We start from the raw sequence: 20702 nt of genomic DNA on the forward strand, positions 1-20702 counted from the left end.
TTGCCAGACACTCCTTTCCCTGACAAGTCTTGCATTCTAAATGGAGAAAACAGACAAAAGGCAGGAAAAAGGAAATACTATTATCCTCATGTTATGGATGGAGATCTGAAACACCAAAGAATTAAGTTACTTTCTCAACGTCACCTAGGTGGTCAATGGATGAGTTTGGAACTGAACCCAGAACTCCTAAATCCCAGTCCAGTATCTTAACCACAAGATAGATCCCAGGAAATACATGCACCGAAGAAACGTGGAGGAAATAATTATTTTTCATAGCAGGATCTTAACACTATCTACATATTTCAAGGAATTGTCTGGATAAAATGGGAATGTGCAGCAAGAGAGTGCATGATTACATGTTCTCAGAGATCAGTAAACTAATGGTGTTTATATACAAGTGATTAAAATAAGGTCATTGCCCTGCCTCCTTCAACTGCAATGCATCATTTGTTTGTCTTTTTTTCCCTGAGATTTATACAGTAGCAGACAATGCTATAGGGGCTGTTACATGGCTTAAAATGAGACAAAAATAGAAAATTCCTAAATACAAATAATTGCAAATAAATGCCTGAGTTGGGACTTTGCAAATCAACAATAGAAATAATAATTGCCCAAGTAAAATATCACATCACCCAGCCACCTTTAACCTTCCCGTTTATCAAATGCCTGAGACACAAGCTGGGCCTTGTAGCGTGCTAGGAGGCCAATGTGAAGGACCCCTCACGGACAATGTCCTGCTGTCAGCTTCCTCTAGTTTAAAATAACAGAGCACTAGTTTGAGCACTTGTGTGAGTTATAACTACAGCAGTATCACGCACAGGTGAGACAGGGTCTCTTTAATAGTGGTCACCTCCGCCACTGAAAACAATACCATGCACTTGCACCAGCAGTAAACAGAGAGTCCCTACAGGTCATGGAGTACTGGTGTCATGTGTTCCCTTCATGAAACTTTGCTTAATAATCAGGCAGCAGCATTCTGCACTAGCTCTTGCTTCTGAACGGTCCATAGTGTAGCTCCAAGTAGAGTGCACTGTCACAGTAGCCTAATCTTGAGGCTTCAAAGGGCTGGGTAGCTGTAACAAGATTCACATCTGAGATTAATGGTTGCAGGTGCCTCACCACGCACAGATGAAATAAAACTCTCTTGGCCACAGCTGCTATGTGATCATTCAAGAGCAATTCACGATCTAATAGGACCCCCAAGCTGCGAATATGGGTGTCAAAAAGCAGACATTCCCCATAATCAGGGTCCTTGCTAAGTTATCTGGTTGCTTCTGACATCCTATCAGCATTACCTTAATTTTCTCAGGTGTGAAACCGCTCCAGATACTTCTTATCCATGCTTCAATCTCATACTGACATCCATTCTCCTACACAGCTGTCTCAAATGTGGCATAGAGTTGAATGAATACATCACACATGGTATTTCCTACACTTTCATAGTAATCTCAATGAGTCTATTCTTATCTCAACCATCACTATCTGAAATAACCTTCACATATGATGATAACATTCACTCATTTTACATATTTATTTAATTATACAAGCATCTAAGCGCACCCTGACACTAATACGCAATGTTGCCAACTCTCATGATTTCATCACAAAAATTGCAATATGGGGTGGTTTTCTTGAAGCCCTGGGTCCTGGAGGCATGTGATTAGATGAGAATTTTAGCTTTCATTAAACAAACAAAAACAAAAACCCACAACAATGTAGGTTTCTAGTCCTCCTGAGGGTCGAGAAAAACCTGAAACTAAGTGTACCCTAAAGACTTAAAGCCAGAAGAGAAATAAAAAGAACCCCTACATTTATTATAGTTCTATATTAAATGTCATGATTTTTAAGTCAAACTCATGATTTTTGAACATTTGGGGTTGGCAAATACTGAATATACCCAGTGTACTTACGTCCATGGGATTTTACACAATTTGTTGTATTTAGGAGTTTTTAAAAAATAATGCCAAAGGACTCCATCCTACACCCACTGAAGATGATGGGAGTCTTTTCAGACTTCAGTGGGCCTTGGATCAGACTGAAGGAACATAAGGCTCCAGTCCCACTGCTGTCACCCTACACATATACAGATCCCTATTGAAGTCACTGTGGCTCTAAGCAGATGCAAGGGTCTGCCCATGCTCAACTCATATGGTTAAGTGTGACTTACTCTCTGCGTAATGAAAAACCACCACAAGATGCTTATTTTAACATTAGGATATATCCTCCTTCTTGATAACACGGTGTTAAGCTTAGATATCAAAGAATATAATTTTCCGTTTCTGTCAGGTCTTTTAAACAATCACTTTTTAATGTAAATGGATTAAAGGACAATTGAAAAACTGCTAATTCAGGAGTTCTCAACCTTTTTCTTTCTGAGCCCCTGCCTCCCGCCAACATGCTATAAAAACTCCATGGTCCATCTCTGCTACAACAACTGTTTTTCTGCATATAAAAGCCAGGGGTAGCAAGCAGGGCAATTGTCTGGGGCTCCACACCACAGGGAGCCTAGTGAAGCTAAGGTGCCCAGGCTTCAGCCCCAGTGGTGGGATTTGGGATACTGGGGCTTCAGCTTTCTGCCCTGGACGCCAATGAGTCTAATGCAGGCCCTGCTTGGCAGACCCCCTGAAACCTGCTCACAGCCCCCGAGGGGACCTTGGACTCCTGGCTGAGAACTGCTGTGCTAATTGACCTTTGTTCCCTTTCTAAGTTACACAGCAGACATAATTTGGACTTTCAATAGGGTACATTCAATTGATTCTTGCCTCTTGAAAATGATCACTTGACTAGAGTTGTTAGCACAGTTTTTAATCTCATCACTCTCAAAGATTTAGGGCCAGATTATCATTACCCTCGCATTTCTCCAGCATATGGCAGAGAGGAGACAGGGACCATATCCCTCATTCCAGTATCTCTTCACCAATGGCAGCCATAATTTGGCTGCCTACAATAACTACACGCAGAGAGCAGCGCTGCTTGGCAATGCTGAACACCCCTGTGGGGACGTGACTGGCATCCAACACATCAGAAAGTGTCTGGAAGGCTACACTGTGAGAGTGGATACTTCATCTTTTCAAATGACATAGCAGAGCCCTCTTTGTCAGGAATTGCTTTTATATTGGGGGCACTGGTATGGCAGAGGACACTGTTCTGCATCCTCAGTGGCGTTATGGCAGCACCTGTCCTATACCCCCTGGCATCATAACTCAGGTGGTAAATGTCATGATCTCCAGCCATGAAACTCCTATTGTAGGAGCACTAATCTGGCCCTTACCATATTCATAAACCAAGTGAGATTCAAACAATCATCAATAACCTAGGAAATGGGTCTTAAGAACCTTTCCAAGATTTGTCAAGAACCCAACAGTCTGAGCTGGTTTTCTTTTCATTCATCATTTGTTTAGTTAAAGTTTCTGAGTGCAGATTCACTTTCTTTGTTCAGTCTGTATTGTTGTTTCACTTTCCTTAATATACTGATAAATGGCCTGAAAGGTTGTCTAGTTTCACTTCTGCAAATAATTCAGAATCCTCTGTTGCAATGCCATTAGTAGTAAAAGTATTTATTACTGAATCATAATGTAAATTCCATGGTTCCTAAAGTGATATAATGTGGAGTTTCTTCTCTCTCTCTCTCTCCAGTGGTGGAAGCACATCATTGTCATTAAAAGATGTACAAGGTTATTGCCCTTTATCTGTAATTATTGCTCTAATAGAAAACGTGTATAAAGTGCAGAATAAGGAATGAATGGGTTCAAAACAGAAGCTCCTAGTGCCTGTTCTATAATCCAGCCCCATATGGCAGTGACTGAAAGTTGCTAATATCTGATGTCTTTTTGGAGGACTGTCTGGAATGAATTGGTGATCTCACTCCAGCTTATACTGGCTAGGAGTCCATATCACAGAACCTCCACTCTATCTGAAACCCATTTTGGGAATCTCAGGAGACTGCAAGGGTTAAAGGACCATGAAAAATAAACTAACGTCTTTCTATTGAGGTGGTCAGAACTGAAGCATATTAGTGCTACAATACAGGGCATATTGAACTGCTGTGTCCATACTGTAAATGTTCTGTGGATAAATAAAGGACTTCAGGTCTGCCTATTTTGCCTCATTTCCCAAGCACAAGATTCACTTAAAAGAGAAAAAAGTAAATAAGTTTTGACCAAAATGACCTACCCAGAGAGAAGGCTTTTCAGTAATGTGAATACAAAAGCGTTAATAAACTGTATATGAGGAATCAAAAATGGGATTGGAATCTCCTATTCCTCTAAAACTTCCACCTGGCTATAGAATCAACAGGATCTAAATCCATATATAGGTGTCTACCTAAGCTGCATGATTTTCATAGGTGCTGAACTCCCACATGTCCCACTGATTTCTACTTTGTGTACCTAAGTTTTGGCCTTAGTATTTATTTTTCAGAATCCAAGGAAGGCACTTAACTGATATATCACCTTGGACTTTATACCTTTGGGAGTCCTCTCTCTAAGTGCTGCTCCCCTTGACAAAGAATTGAAGTCTCTTTTGCTCACAGCTAGGTATGGAAGAGCTAGTTTCCTCTTCCTGGATATGCAGCACTTAACCATGAATCAAAATTAATTCACATCAGTAATCAAGGCAAGACAGGGATTAGTTGGTCAGACTGCAAATATATATTTTTTAAATAATGGTTACATATAGTTCATGAATATAACCTAAAATCATTCAAGTTCAATCCCATAGCTAACCTACAACATGGCTCTCCTAAGTACACAGGCCTGAGATGCCTAGTCAGCTGTCTGGACTAAGTCTGAGTGGGTATGTCTATAGTGTAGCTGGGAGTGTGCCTCCCAAGATGCTAGTGCATGTCTGAGTAGCTGGGCTGGGAGGCATGGTCCCAGTTGCAATGTAGACTTACCGACTGTGCCCCTCAGACCCAGTCCCATAGCTATGCACAACATGACCCTCTTAAACACACAGGCCTGAGGCTCCCAGTCAGTTCTGAGGACTCAGCCAGAGAGTGTCTCTCAGACCCTTCCTGTTAGTGTTTTTCAGGCCCCTTCTGGACTCAGCCAAAATCTCCCTCAGAGCCTTTCCAGGGCCATCCAGAGGATTCAGGGGGCCTGGGGCAAAGCAATTTTGGAGGCCCTTTCCATAAAAAAAAAGTTGCAGTATTATAGAATACTATATTCTCATGGGGGCCCCTGCAGGGCCCAGGGCCTGGGGCAAATCGCCCCACTTGCCCCCCACCCCCTGGGCGGCCCTGAGCCTTTCTGGACTCAGTCTGAATTGTTCCCTTCTGCCCCTGTGGACTCTGTAAGAATCCCACAGACCCTTTTTGTCAGAGTTTGTCCAGCTACAGCCCTTACCCTGCAAAACAGCTGCTCTGCATCAGTGTCTTGTGGCCTCTCCCCTGACCTTGGGTTAAGCACCATGCATAAACTCAGAGTTACTAAATGTAACCCTTGAAGAGGAAACTCTTTCAAGAGTTATACTTAGTATGCATGTGCTTCTCTCTTTTTATTTTGCCCAGTTCTTCTGGGACACATTATGAAACTCAGACAGGTACTTGCATTGCGGGTGCTGCATAGATGCCTTACTAATCCTTAAGGCCCTGATCAAACTCCCATTGAAGTCAATAGAAAGCTGCCTGAATGGGCATTGGATCAGGCCACATTTGACCATGGGCCTTGGTGAATGCAAGATTGTGGTTGGCTAGGACTCAAGACCAATGTTGGTTGGAATTTTTTCACTAGAAAATGTTGATTTGTCTAAACCAAGACTATTCACAGGATAGGATCAGTTTCAACAAATTTCCCATTTTGAAATTAAAAAAAAAAAGTTTTGAAATTGTTGAAATGTCTTATTTGGACACTTTCTAAATTAAAATGCTCTGTTTCTTGGGTCAAAACTTTCCATTTTGAAATGTAAGCTAATTTATTGTATAAAAAAGGTAAAAAAAAAAAAGAAAACAAAGCAAAATGTTTTGAAATTATTGAAAAAAAATGGCAGATGACCCAATCTGATTTGATTATTTTTATTTTCAGTTTGTGTACATTTTTGAGATTTCAACTTTTTGTCCCTATTCGGGCTGGGAAACGTTTTCACTTGAAAATTCTCATGAGATGGAAAATAGATTCCCACCCAACTCTGCTCAATACTGATAAGTCAAAGAACAACCAGATGTTTAAAAAAAGATGAAATTCATCCCAGTGCAACATGCCTGCAGGGTCTATACAGTATTTGAGGTCTGTGGAGGGTCTTCTAGAAGCCGAGGGCAATAAGGTAAGTTTTATGTACATAGATGATAAAGTATCAGAGAAAACAAAAGACATAATTATTACTTGATTGTACAAATGATTAGATAAAGAGCTTGCCTTCTTGGTAAAATATCTGGTGCTGTAAACATGCAATTTAAATAAGTTACAGGCTGTATTCACATGCAATGGGATTTTTAAATGCTTCTAGGTGTAATGAGTAGTTTTTGGAAAAGCACCAGTTGTCTACAGCCAGTTAGGGTATAATCTCAGTCCAGCACACTCTCCCTGTTCATTTGGGTCAGTGGTATGGTTTTCTTATGCTCTGTTTCTTGCCAGCTTCTTCTGCAGACACAGCAGCTTTGTCCATTTTTGGAATGAGTTTGGCGGATGAAGAGGCAAACTATGAAAAAAAAATTCCTAGCCACCGTTTCTGTTTCTTTGGTTAGTTCCATAGAGATCCTGTGTCCAGTGCGACTTCGGTTTCCTTTTTCTATGTGGTTGCTATCATTGTTTTTTCGCCCTGTTGCATACTCTGCAATATATGTTAGAGCAAAATATCATCAGCAAGTTTTCTTTAATAGACTCATAAAAGCTATTTTCTTTTCATTTAAAAATATAGCCTAGATACTCCTATCTTATCACAAGTTTTGCATTTTATAAACAAATAATTTTTAAATGGGCAAAATGAGTTCTCAGAGATTAATTGTAAAAATGGAGAGTGTCTTTCAGTATAGCTGAAGTGCATAGCCCCCATGTCACAAATGTACACTGCTGGAAAGAATATTGTGCATGTATAAAAATGTGAACTGTATAGGCTGCCCAGTTTTCCAAATGTTGTTTAGCATTGGTTTCTACTGTGATTCGTTGTTCTCAAACTACCATAACACACAATGATCATCGATTCCTAAAGACACAAAAAATCAAGCCATTGCCTGACAAACCAACAGGTTTTCTATTTCCCAAACGTTCTGGGTCAGTCCGTCCCTGAGATGAGGATTAGGGTTGTACAGAGAACTCGAGAGGCTACGGTTTATCTGTTCCTGCCAATTGCTACTTCTGACTGAATGTGTTAAATGTGCCCTCTGGAAAGGTGTACGCTCTCTGCTTCAAAAGGGAACAGCACATCAGTGTTGAAACTTAATATGGCAGCTACTAGTTTCGGGCTTCAGATATGAGAGAAGCCCACTAAAATTTGCACTTGCTTTTGAAAAGCATGTGTGAGATTGGAGGATTTGTAATGACAAACTGTTTAACTACAGTTAGAGTGTAAATGTTAGTATGCTTTGTATGATGCAGCACTGTAAAACTCAAACATTCAAAAATTGTGAATCAAGCCTTAGCAACTAATGAAATTGGCTTAAAAATCCTGAGATTTAGAAAATAATAAATTCTGGGTTCTTTTTATTTGCCTTCTGGTGTTGGAACATTTAAGATTCACACTTTCAGTTTTTATCTGCAGATATGAGGGTTTTTGAACGTACTTTAAGAAAAAAAGAGAAAGCGTAGGTCTTGTCTACACTACGGGGAGAGCTCGATCTAAGTTATGCAACTTCAGTTATGTGAGTAACATATCTGAAGTTGACGTACTTAGATCTACTTACCATGGGGTCCACACTATCTATGTCGATGGGAGACATTCTCCCATCAACTCCCCTACTGAGTATAGGAGTTGACGGGAGAGTGATCTGTGGTCGATGTATTGGGTCTTCACTAGACCTGCTAAATTGACTGCTGATGCATCAATTGCCATGTGTTGATCCCCCTGTAAGTGTAGAGAAGCTCAGGTGGTAACCTGATTCCAGAAGCTGGGGCTCTAGCAAGAGGATGAAACATTGTGATCCATGAGATAAAATTGTAAGAGTTGGCAAGATTGATAAAGACATGGTGAAGATATTGTGGTTAATGGCCAGATTGCTGGACAAAGATGCAAGAAGGATTTTAAGGTATAATGTTAGGGAGTGAATAAATAGCAAGCCTCTGCCCAGCACCTAAAGGCTGTTACATGGTTAAAATAATGTTACATGTAACAATGTTTTACACAGTTAACTTGCTGAAATACACTCCTTGTTAGCAGTTAAACCCTGGAACATTATGGCAGAAATGCATTTCTAAAATAACATGCCATTGTACTGTGAAAATGTTAAGGTAAGACTGTCAATATATTTAATAGGTATAACACTGAAGTTATTTAAGCTTCTGCTATTTGAAATCACAGAAGCACTACCCCAAGTTAAGTAGTTTTTGGCAGATGGAAGAACAAGATAGCTTGCTATTTTTTCTCCCTGCTTAAGGGTAAAATGCTATATGACAGAGCACAGAAAACCATGCTGCTTTAACAGCAAATTTATGTCATCTACTGTTTTAGTGAGCTGGAATTATAAAATACTGCTTGTGTCACAAGTGTGAAAAAATAATGTAGGGCACTGAAGTTTCTCAGGATATATTTCATTTAATGCTGAATTGTAAATTCATATTCACTGCAGCGGTTTTTCAAAGAAGTTGTACTTTTCACACATTTACAAAAATAATTTGTTCTGGTGCCAGAGAAGACTGCTGGAGGCCATGTTATTGCAATGGCCAATGCAGGATGTTGTCTGGAGTATTATTATTATGATTATTTTTAATACCTAAATTTAGGCTCTGCACAGCATGGAGGCAACTGATAAACTCAGTTGCTACAAAGCTTTCAAAGATACCACCAGCAACTTTCTTTCTCTCCCTTCCAAACAAGATATGTTATTTATATATACATATGCAGGGTATATTTGAGTCATTGTGATGATATGGAGCATTAAGTTTCCTTGGTATTTACAAAACTGACAACTTCTGAGAACTGAACCAGGAACATGTTCAGAAAATGATTAAATCCTGTTCTTTTTTATGGGTGCTGCAGCTGGGGATGTGTTTGTCATTAGAAGTAGAGCTTTAAATTAACTTGAACAATGAGTTCCTTTCGGTGTACCATTTGTGCAACTTTTACCTATACTGAAAGCTGTTTGAAGCAAAAATAAGTAATACTGCTCCTTTTAGCACCTTGTTTACTCTCTGCATTTAGGGGTGTGTGTGTGTATATATATATATATATATAATGTAAAATGTATATGAAATAAGCAAAAGTCTATGTGTTTACAAGAAAAAATGCACAATTTATAAATAACTGATGCAAAATCATGTAATGTATTGTTGTAATGAAGCACATATTTGATTCAGCTGTAATGCCTATATGAAGTAGTTCTAGTTTAGCTTTCCTAATGACATCAGCCTTGCAGAATTGTCTTGGAAAGTTATCCAGTCCAGGCACAAAATCTACTCTCTCATCGTCAGTAACATGATGATGATAATGAAATAAACTCATACTTTCCTCACCAGTGGAGGAGAATTCTTGCCTGAGGGAGTGGAATTTTGCAAGGCTGAAGTACAAAGAGCGGAGTTAAAGGGACAAGAGATTTCCAGATGTTGTGGATTAAACCAAGTGATTATTCTTAACTGTAAATGTGTAACTTTCCCCCTCCCTGAAATAGATTTTAAAATGGATATTTATTTTCAAACAAAACCAGTTGCCTTGTGAAACAGTTGGTTGGTTAGGGAGGGGGAAAAAAAAAAGAAGTGACCTAATGCTACTGAATAAAATATCTGATCTCTTGCTGCCAGGGCTGAGTCATTTCCTGTTACAATAACAAGACTGTCATCAGCTAAACTTTTCTAGCTAGCATACAGTTTGCCGGTATGTGTATGGCTTTATTTGTGCATGTTGCTAGAAAGTTAATGTTGAAAAATATACTGTACTAAATTTGTAAACATCTTCTTTGTATCAAAAAGCACTAATGGTCAATGTATTTCTAATTTATTGCTGGTACACTTCTACCCCGATATAATGCTGTCCTTGGGAGCCAAAAAATCTTACCCCGTTATAGGTGAAACCGCGTTATATCAAACATGCTTTGATCTGCCGGAGCGCACAGTGCTGCCCCCACCCCACCCCCCCCGAGCACTGCTTTACCACATTATATCCGAATTCATGTTATATCGGGTCATGTTATATCGGATTGGACGTGTATTATAAACTCTGATTTTTTAATATTCCTCAAACTCTGAATAATAATGTTGTAATTCCAGCAAAGGATTCTGCACACATCAGACTGTACTAATATCATTAGAGCTCTCTGAGGTGGAACTTGGAACCTTACTTTCAGCTGTATTTTATTCTCAGAAATAAGGTATGGAGAATACCTATTTCTCTATATTGGACCTATCAGTCCTCATCCTCAAAGGAAACCTGCACAACACTTTCAAAAGATGAGCCTGGGAGCTTAAATTCATTACTCTGCAAGACACCAAAAATCATGAACTGAACAGAGACTCAGGATTTATGGTTTATTACAACACTCTGTAACCCACTAATCTCCTCTTTTTGTCCTATGACTTCAGAGGTGTTAATGGGCCACGCTACTTTGAATGGTCCCTTACAATATGTGCTAACTGCTTGTGCTAAATAATCTGTTCCACCCTGAATTTTGCTGTTATGCTGGGATTTCCCAGCTCTGTGTGGCTTGAAAGCTTGTCTCTCTCACCAACACACCTTGGCCCAATAAAAGATATTACCTCACTTACCTTGTCTTTCTATTAGGGCATCTTGTCTGTCCCCTGTCCATGGAAGACTATTTCCTTCAGCATACCCTCCAGTGCTTTCTCCAGTGGAAAGGACATGTTTCAACAATCCTTTATAATTTGCCGAGGTGTGAGTACCCAGAATTCCAATGGACTTCAACTGGAGTTGTGAGTGCTCAACACCTCTGAAAACTAGGCCCCAAGTGTCTCAAATTAAGCACTTAAAATAAGTGGATAGTTGAAAATGAAGGCTATAACTTCTCTGTGCATTTATTACTCCTTCTGGGAAATGAGCATAATACCTTGAAAAGCACACTGAGATCATTTAGTTAAATGGCAACATATAAGTAGAGAATATTGTTTTCTGAGAAATCAAAAATAGCACTTCCTCTTGATTCTGGATTTACCTTTGATGTATATATTGACTGTGTTCAGTCTCATTCTCTCAGAATCATTTTCACTAATTGTATCCCATAGTCACCTAATTGATATCTCAATCTCCTATATCTCAATCCTTCTATTTGTGTGGAACCCAAACAACTTTAATGGCATTACTTATGGAATAAAATGCTATTGGAATTTTCCTTCCGTCTGCGTTTTTAAACAAATTTCTTTTCCTTCCTTTCTTTTTTCTGCTTGGCATAAAAAAAGCAGAAGACCTAGGCTGATGTTTGTGGAGTATGCAGGATTAAAACATGATGGTGCCGCTGTGTAAAAATCGTTATGCTCTATTCCCCAGCGAACATGATCATTATCGTGCAGTCCTGGATAAAGTCACTGATTATACTGTTTAGGCCATGGAAGCAAGATGTGTTGCAAGTCTCTTGAGTTTCTGTAATTAAAAAGTTGTAAATGCTTAGGTTGGTTTGTAAGTAGCTGTTGAGATCATTGTCAGAAATTCAACTGTGCATGGTAGCTGTTATGTATTATTCCATTCTTTCAGGAATGGAAAATTACTGGTGTTTGCTTATATACAAACAAACGTTGGCTGTAACTTGCATAGGTAGTTTTCCAGACTGTATGTATGGACTGGCTTTATAATTGCTTCGGATCCTCTCTGTCTTCAGAATTATATATCAAAAATCCAGGCTGTCATTGCCATATCTAAAAGTTCACTTCTTACAAGGTTATACTGCTGCATACCTTGAACATTTTTCTAAGGGCAATTTTCTTTATATACAGTGATTCCTTCCCCCTTGAGTACATCTGAAAATATAATTGAGCCCTACATTTTAACTGAGTATTAAAAATCATTTTGAAAAGCATTTTTAATAGGCAACATTTAATTTTGACACAAATACCAGCCTCTTAGAACCATCTTAAAATAAGTCTTCCAATTGGACATGAGTAACCGTTGGGTACTGATGTGTAGAAAGGGAAGAATTTTATCATTAGCAAATTATGCTCTATGCAGAAGGTCAGCCAGGGATGGTTTAAAAATCTGAGCACACCTGGGTGAAACTGCAGTATAAGATCTTTGGCACATAAACTCCCCTGACTCTGTTTCAGAAAACAGCGAGTTCTCAGTTCCAAGGAGGGGGGAAATGATGTCATTAAGAAGATATTACCTTGCTTTGAAGTTAGTAGATGTGTTCAAAGTTCTCTGGGGTGTTCTCAGACCTGAAAAATGTGCCTCACCACGGCTGTGAGACAGAGGTAGTCTCTTTCTCTGTAGATTTTGACTGCAGTTTGCTCTATAACTGTTGCTTTAACTAGGATGCAAACAAAAGGCATTTGGGAAAATGGCTCTTGTTTGGAGCTTTTTAAGGAAATGTGTTGAGAGGGAGGGCTAAACAATTTTGGCAGCACTAGTGGAAACAACAGCAGAAACAAAAATGCTCAAAAGTGAAGGAACCTGGGCAATATTGGTAGGTGCCAGTATTGTTATTAGCTGTTGAGTTCCAGTGCAGTGTGCACATCATTTGGTAATAACAATATGAGAAGTTATTGGCAGTGATTTTGCCAACCTTCAAGAAAACACTGAGGATAAGAGTTATCTGAGAGAAAGAGGGCAAAGGGAAACTACTCTCCCACTTGTGGGGGCCACATAAGGGTTGGCAGAATTCCAATCCCTTCCTACTCCCCTGGGGGGGGGGGTGGAAGGGCCAGGGTTCTAGTCCCATGTGCACACCAGCCAGCAGAGCTACCCAATAGTGTAGTAAGCAAGTAGCAGTAGTTACCTGATCTCTTTGCCCCACAAACTCCACAATGTCTCAGAGAACTCCCTATGATGGTGTGTAGCGCTACACTTGCCTCTTGACCACATGCTGTACCCATGAGGCACAGCCTAGCATATAAGTATTTTCTCCATTCACTGAGTCTATGGGTTTTTAAAAGGCCAGAGACTATATAAAACCGTACACAAATACTCCAGTAACTAGAGCTGGGCCCAAACCAATGCCCTTGAACTTTGTGGGTGTTTGAAATCTTAAATACATGTCTAGATTTGAATTTTGCAAATGGCTCATATTTTTGCAATGGGGCTACCTCAAACACCCAGGTGAAAACACCCCAATATATGGCAGTGTTGCCAACCCCAAACATTCAATGCTCAGAATTCAGGACCCCAAAATAATGAGATTAAAAAAAATAACTTGAGGTTATTTTTATTTGCATTTTGGTTTTTGAGCCTTTAAGGCTCATCTTTAAAGTCTTTCTTCACAACCACTGGACTAGACACTTACTTTTATTTTTTTAAATGAAAACGGAGATTCTCACATAATATCATGACTCTGGAGCAGAGGCTATATGTAAAACATTAATTATAGCAAGACTCATGATAAAATCATAGGACTTGACAAAGCTGGTACTTGAAATCCACATAAAAACCTTGGAGCTTTGGCCCTTCGCTGATAGTTACACCACAATAAGAGGAATTATTTGAGACTAGTAGTTCAGAATACCATGCACAAGGTTTTTTTTTAAATATTGATTACTCCCTGAGTGAATAGATACTAAAAAAAACCCCAAAACGGTTACCTAACAAAATTGAGTATCAGATGAATCATCATAAATGAAGCAACATACTGTTTGCAGACATTACTAATGTACACACAGACACTAGTGATGTTATCCATGACGTATTTCATTGTAATGACTTGTGTGTCAGGTTCTAGTCAGTGATGAAGTTAAAGTGTAAGCTTTGTATCCGGGGAGGTTCCACAGCAATGAGTCAAAGGTGAAATGCCAGCAGTGAAGAATGATTAATGGCTGCATTGGCTGAAATATCTGTCATAATACACACTTCTGATATGTGAAAGGAGGGCATGCAGTAATACAGCAACAGGATGAATGACGGAGGAAGCATAGAGTGAAAGAGTTTATACCAATACGATGATAAGGAAAACAGCTGTGATAAAAAGGGCAATAATGCTGCTCAGTACTGAACGGGGCTAATGTGCAGTCCATTGTTTAGAGCTCCAGCTGTTTCTTTAAATATGAACTGTTTTCGCTTTTGTACACCTCATCTGTGTGTTGAAAACTTGCAACCCCAGTGATTCATATCAGCAGAACTAAAATAATATTTTATTGCAGGCACTTGGCATTGCTCTCTGAAAATGAAGGCTCTGATCCTGCAAAGATTTAGGCATATTGACACATTGAAGTAAATGGGACTATTCACATGCTAAATGTTAAATCAGTGGGACTACTCATCTGCTTAAAGATAAGCATTTGTTTAACTGTTTGCAAGGTCAGGGTGCAAAATGGTTTCCATGACACCCACTGTTTCCCATGCACTCATAACTTTATTAGTAGTATTTATGCTGTATCATTAGCCTGATATTCAGAGATACAGTACGCTCACATGTCCTGTTAAAGTCAGTGGCGGCATCTGGTGCTCAGCATCTCACTAGAACATTGTAAATTTATATTTTTCAAAACTGTCCCTGAAAAACAGAAAAATATGTTTTATTGGTTGTTTTGCTAAACTTTTTTTAAATTTCTGTTTTCTCTTTCTGTGGTTAGTATTGACACTGCCTGACCTTTTCTTGAATAGCTTAGTCATGCCATGGGATTATTTTCAAAAGTAGCAAATTCTGAAAGTGGATTTTTTTTAATTCATTATTTTGAAACTCAGAAAATCTGGTTTTGAAATTTTCAATTCAGAAAAAAAAAGAGACCATGAAAAATGAAAAAGTCTGGTCACAATACATAATGGCATTGATACATGGTTTGGGTTTTACTTATATTTCAGAGGGATTATTTTTTACTTTCTTTTTACATTTTTCTCTTATCTCTAGTCATCAAGTAGGGTAGACTTCATGAGCATTAAATTACCTTATTTGTAACATTAACCTCTAAATCAAAAAAATGTTCATGCATGCATGCACACACACACACATACAAAATCAAGAAAATAACTTTTAAGACACATAAAGATCTTGTGTACTAGAAAAGATTAAGGTAAGGTTAATGTGGACCCATTTTCTCCCCCACCTTTTATTGTTTTTTTTTTCACAAAACCTTTGAAATTCGAGTAATTGTTACTGTTGTTAATTATCTGTTTGTACTAGTACCCACAGTGTGTTAGGTGCTATGCAAATATAAATGTAGGCATCATTTCTGCCCCAAAGGGTGTATACTTAGAGGCCTGAATCCTACAATGGCTTATCTTGCTTAGATTGTAAACTCTTATTTAGACTGTAAGTTCTTTGGAAGGCTGGCAATCGTTCTGTTCTGTGTTTGTACAGCACCTAGCACAGTGGGGTCCTATTCCATGACCTAGGGCTCCTAAGCACTGTCATAATAGAAATAAATAAATAACAGTAATATGCATGTGAGTAGTCTCATTGACATGTGAGTAAAACAGGGCCACCCAGAGGATTCAGGGGGCCTGGAGTCTTTGGCGGCATGGGGCCCCCACCGCTGAATTCCTGCCGATGACCTGGCACTTCGGTGGCCGCTCCTGGGGTGGAAGGACCCCCTGCCGTGGGTCTTCAGGGCACTTTGCCGGCGGGTCCTGGAGCAGAAGGACCCCCACCGCCGCCGAATTGCTGCCAAAGATCAGGAGCAGAAAAAGCCCCGGGGCCCAGGCCCTGCGAGAGTTTTCCAGGGCCGCCGGAGCGAGTGAAGAACCCCGCTCCAGGGCCCCCGAAAAACTCTCGTGGGGGCCTGAGGCAAATTGCCCCACTTGTCCCCCCTCCCCCCGGGCGGTCCTGGAGTAAATATACTCATGAACTTAAGCATTTGGGGTCATAGTCATCCACTGCATGTTCCAACAAATGCAGCAATTCTCCCCTGTGCTATTCTCCCCTTCCCCAGCATATAAAAGGAATGGCTCACATTACACTCATCTTCAATCAGTATACATGGGATAAACTCAAAAGCTTAGATGTCTACGGTGAAATTCTGGGCCATTTAATCGCAAAACTCCCATTGCCTGCAAGAAAGCCAGGATTTCACCTCTTAGCCTTAGGTTTGAAATACTTAAGATTTCTTTGAAAAATGGTATGACTTTTGGTAAGGTCATCTCAGTCCTGCATCTTTCCAAGGCCTTGTCTACACTGCCACTTTACAGTGCTGCAACTTTCTCGTTCGGGGTGTGAAAAAAACACACCCCTGAGCGTTGCAGGTTTCAGTGCTGTAAAGTGGCAGTGCAGAGAGTGCACTAGTGCTGGGAGCTACTCCCCTCATGCGGGTGTTTTTTTACAGTGCTAAGAGAAGTCTCTCCCAGCGCTGGTGGCGCGAACACATAAGCCATGGCAGCGCTTTAATTTTGCTAGTGAAGACATACTCCAAGATACTCCACAAGTCCTTTGCAATTTACTGGATGTTCTGTGTGGTTTACTGTCAGCTTTATGTGCGTTTTGGATGAGATGTTAAAAGTTGAAGTCATGTTGGCTCTGGCAGGACATTAAAGACCCCTCAAGTGCCATTAAAGCCAATGTGAGTTGAGGGTGCTGAGAGCTGTATAGGAGATGCACTGCATCTCCCAGAATTAGATCCTAAACAGTTGCACAAATCATGCAAGAGACCCAGCATTATAACAGCATTTTATCAGTCTCCATGTCTTTGTGAAAAAATAATTCTTCCTGCACTGAGTGTTGATCTTTGTGGACTTACCCACTGGGTTTTGAGCATTTTTGAAAGTAGAGACTGGGATACTAATGAGACAGTTTTACTCCAGCGCTAGTCAGCTCTATGGCATTTATGTCCTGATTAGATCACAATCTGATGAGACTGAGGAGACATGGCAGTACGTCATCTTCAGGCTTTTAACACTGACTGGCGTCTGAAGACATTGGTTAGACAGCATCTCTGCACTTCTAGAAATTAAACAAAAGCATAATTTGAGTGGAGTGTGTCATGCCAACTGCCCTAGACAAATACAGAGAAAACCATTCTGATCCTGCTCACCGTGTTTCAATACTACAGAACATGTATTATTCCTGTTGTTTCATGATATTATATAGAATGTGCTATGAGGTTCATATGTGTTAAGGGGAAAAGCAGACAGATTAATTCATGACTCCACTCCATCTCTTTTTGTATTATCCCAGAGGAACAAAGGGGTCATAAAGTAGCCAGATTTGGCCCACAGGGAAATCCTTTGTCATGATATAGAACCACTGGAACAGCTGTATGCTTTCCCCTCTCTTGCAGCTCCCAGTATAGGGGCTCTAGCTGCTACACACTGGCTGTCCTGACTGCTGGTTGACAGCTAAGTACCCTGAGTCTGCTCTAAATTGGGCCAGAGGCTGAAGTAGTCTATGATTAGCTCAAGAATTTGAGAAGTGCAATGGTGCTTTAAAGACACATTTCTCTCCTCTCCTATAGATGTTGCACTGAATGGAGCTCATCTGAACCCAAAGTCACTAATAACAAATAAACTTACATTGACTTAGTGATAGACTTGCAAATATATATACTTCACCTGTATGGGAATATGACCTATATAGGACATGCCGCAATGCATAACTCAAATTTATTAATTTGCTTTGGGTTGATCATGTAAACAGAAACAAATCTCTGACAAAAAAACCAACAACGGACTAAAAATAATAAAATTACATCATGCTGAACCCTGGATAATAATCATTTGACATGTCTGGTAAATACAGACAAATTCTTACAATGGAATCCATTCAATCGGCACCTTGATAAAAAAACCACATCTGCTTCACTGGCTTGATTACATATGGTTTTCTGTGTCTCTCAACAATGGCTGTGCTGCACACCAAGCCAGTTTACAATGACTTGCCTCCTGCTGTCTGCAAACCTACAGTAATTTACAAGTGTGACTGGTGTATCCTGGCAAACAGCTTCCTACTGTATGGTCCTCTTGTCAGGCTACTTAACTTATTACTCATCTGCAGTAGAGTACTTGGTGCTGTACTATCATAGCGAAAGGCATGGCTCCACCCCTCCAGGAGTTCACAATCAAAATGAGTTGCTTGTACATTAACCTAGTTTTTGAATATTTTCATACAGGAAGGAGCTTTGCTGCTTTAAGCATCATGGACTAAAGTGCTTTTCATTTAGGGTTGGTCTACACTGGAAATTTATATCACATAGATATGTCATTCAGAGATGTGAAAAATCTATCCCCTGAGAGACCTAGCTATGCTGACCTATGCCCTGGACAGTGCTAGGTCAACAGAATAATTCTTCCATCAACCTACCTACCTCTTCTTGGAGAGGTGGATTAATTACAGTGATAGGAGAAACCCTCCTATTTCTGTAGTGTCTACACTGATGTGCTAAAGCAGCACACCTGCAGTGCTGCCACTAGCATTTTCAGCGTAGATATAGCCTGAAATTAAAGAACACAACAAGCAAAGAACAAATAGAAAATCTCCAGGAGAGAGAGCGCAGAGTATGTGCCTCCCTCCGCATGATTTTTCAATCCTCTCACAACCCTGCTACCTAGCAGAAAAGTAGGGTAGGCTTCTTTTATTTAAAACTTGTACAGAGAAAATAGAATCAGAGCTACATTCAGCACAGACACCTTTCCTAGTGCCTCGCATCTGTGGTACATTGGGCAAAATGAATCTGCAGTATAACACTTTTGAAGTGATGACATTCCATATAATCTGAAGGCTATAGGATTTGATATTTCATAGAATCTTAAGTTAAAAATGCCCACAAAGCAGTACCAGAGTCAAGAACATATGTGTTATACTCAGAGAATCTGATTTTAATTTTATTTACAATGGTATAAATCAGGAGTCACTCCCTGGTAGCTAGTGGATTTTCACCACCATAAAACCAGTGGAAAATCAGAATCAACATCTCAGCTTCTCAAAGCGGACAGCCTCACTGCTTCACCACACAGCCAAGGCACGCTAACTAACACTTGAACAATTGATGGCCAGACATTCTTTCTGAAACATTTATCATTTCCAAACACATTTATCTTTAAAGTAAATAAATGTTGTGTTAATTAGTGGCTGCTCACTGCTAAAATGTTTACTGCATACTTATCACCTTGTGGCAGAGTTAGGCATGCCATACCAGTCTTTCACAGCGGGTCTTAAAAGTTTGAAGCCTTAATCTATGTCTGTGATGATGTTTTAAATTGCAATGTAAAGCTCACTCACAAACGTCATGCTTGCTAATAAACTATCAGATTTTTACAGCCAGGTGCCATGTTTTTTTTCCCCAAAGGACTGGCATGGTATATGCATGCCAGGACTGTCACATTAGCAGCAAACATGAAAGAAAAGTTCTGTTCTGGTCAAACCATGTAAACAGATAATAGTTCTGTCCCTTTGGGGAAAAAAATATTCCTCCCTTCTCCCCTGCCCCCCATTCACATTTCTATGAACAATTGTTAGTTTCTGCATTGCTTTGGTAGCTTCAAGTAAACCACAAATGACCAGGTTTTAAAGAACAAGAAGTTACCTAAACCTTCAACCTTTGAATCTACAGGAATCTAAATAAATAAATAAATCAAAACAGAATGGCTCACAGATGTTTCCTAAAGAAGATATAAACAAGGAAAATAAGCAGTAAGACTTTCCTTTCTAACACTGTAATGAGTTTATTAGTTCAACAAACAGGATTTCTGAGCAGGACACCCCTTTCTGAAAGATTGTTTAAGCTGAAACATTATTTCCTGAGCAACTAACTCACTTGATAAGATGCTCCCCAGTGACATCACTGAGTGTTGAACAGATAACAAAAGCTTTGGATCATATAAAGTTGCATGGTTTAGATGGTTCTTGACCTTTTGTGTGTGGATAGTGATTAGTTTCTAACATATCTACAGGCATGTTGAAAGCTTTTTGTGTCGTAGTCAAGAAAAATAACACTGACATCATTTAAAACTGGTGCAGAGTTTTTTGTATCCTAATACAGATATGAAATCTGCTGTTAGATTTTAATGATCAGTCTGCAGAGTTGCCTAAAATCATCTCCTTTATGTCCATTTAGTTAAAAGATGGAAGTTATTTCTGTGGTATGTTAAAGTTTACTCTAATATGGGAAAAGACCAACACTGTCACCCCCTATCTTCAATTTAATCTGATTTTAGTGAACTGAGAAAAAAAGTTGATAAATCATGTTAGCTCCCAAAAATCTAGACAAGGGCTTGCTGATTTTTCTGGGGCGTTAGCATACCAAATGTTGATTACAAATGTAAGTGACCCTTTTGTCATTATGCTACTAGACCTCATCCTCAATTGAAGACTTTGTGTCACAGAAAAATACATGTTATCAACAGAAAATTTACAGTGGACTTCAATGGATTTCTAATAGACTTCAGTAATGCAGCGTTGTGATATTTCATTAATGGGCTAGCTGTAGAAGTCTGGAGGATAGTTACATGTGTGAATAGAATCCTTGCAAATAAAACTTTCATTGTTTTACCAAATATCCAAAGACAGTGGCTTCTGGGAGGTCCAAGACACTTTCTTG

General features: G+C 39.5%; 2 long non-coding RNA genes across 4 annotated transcripts in view; one reads left to right on the plus strand and one right to left on the minus strand.

Annotated features, from left to right (window-relative positions):
- The first annotated feature begins 6040 nt into the window (after positions 1-6040).
- The window catches only part of LOC115645467, a 201624-nt gene continuing 186962 nt past the window's right edge, over positions 6041-20702 (plus strand). For all 3 annotated transcript variants that reach the window (XR_003998748.1, XR_003998749.1, XR_003998750.1), the window contains exon 1: positions 6041-6261. This is a non-coding gene — a long non-coding RNA (uncharacterized LOC115645467). The remainder of the gene's footprint in view (positions 6262-20702) is intronic.
- Positions 11498-20702, minus strand: part of LOC115645471 — a 48011-nt gene continuing 38806 nt past the window's right edge. The window contains exons 2-4 of the long non-coding RNA XR_003998753.1: positions 16908-17110; positions 12413-12556; positions 11498-11676 (exon numbers count right to left, since the gene is read on the minus strand). This is a non-coding gene — a long non-coding RNA (uncharacterized LOC115645471). The remainder of the gene's footprint in view (positions 11677-12412; positions 12557-16907; positions 17111-20702) is intronic.

The sequence above is a fragment of the Gopherus evgoodei genome, chromosome 2 (genome assembly GCF_007399415.2).
Source record: "Gopherus evgoodei ecotype Sinaloan lineage chromosome 2, rGopEvg1_v1.p, whole genome shotgun sequence".
NCBI classification, from domain to species: Eukaryota; Metazoa; Chordata; order Testudines; family Testudinidae; genus Gopherus; species Gopherus evgoodei.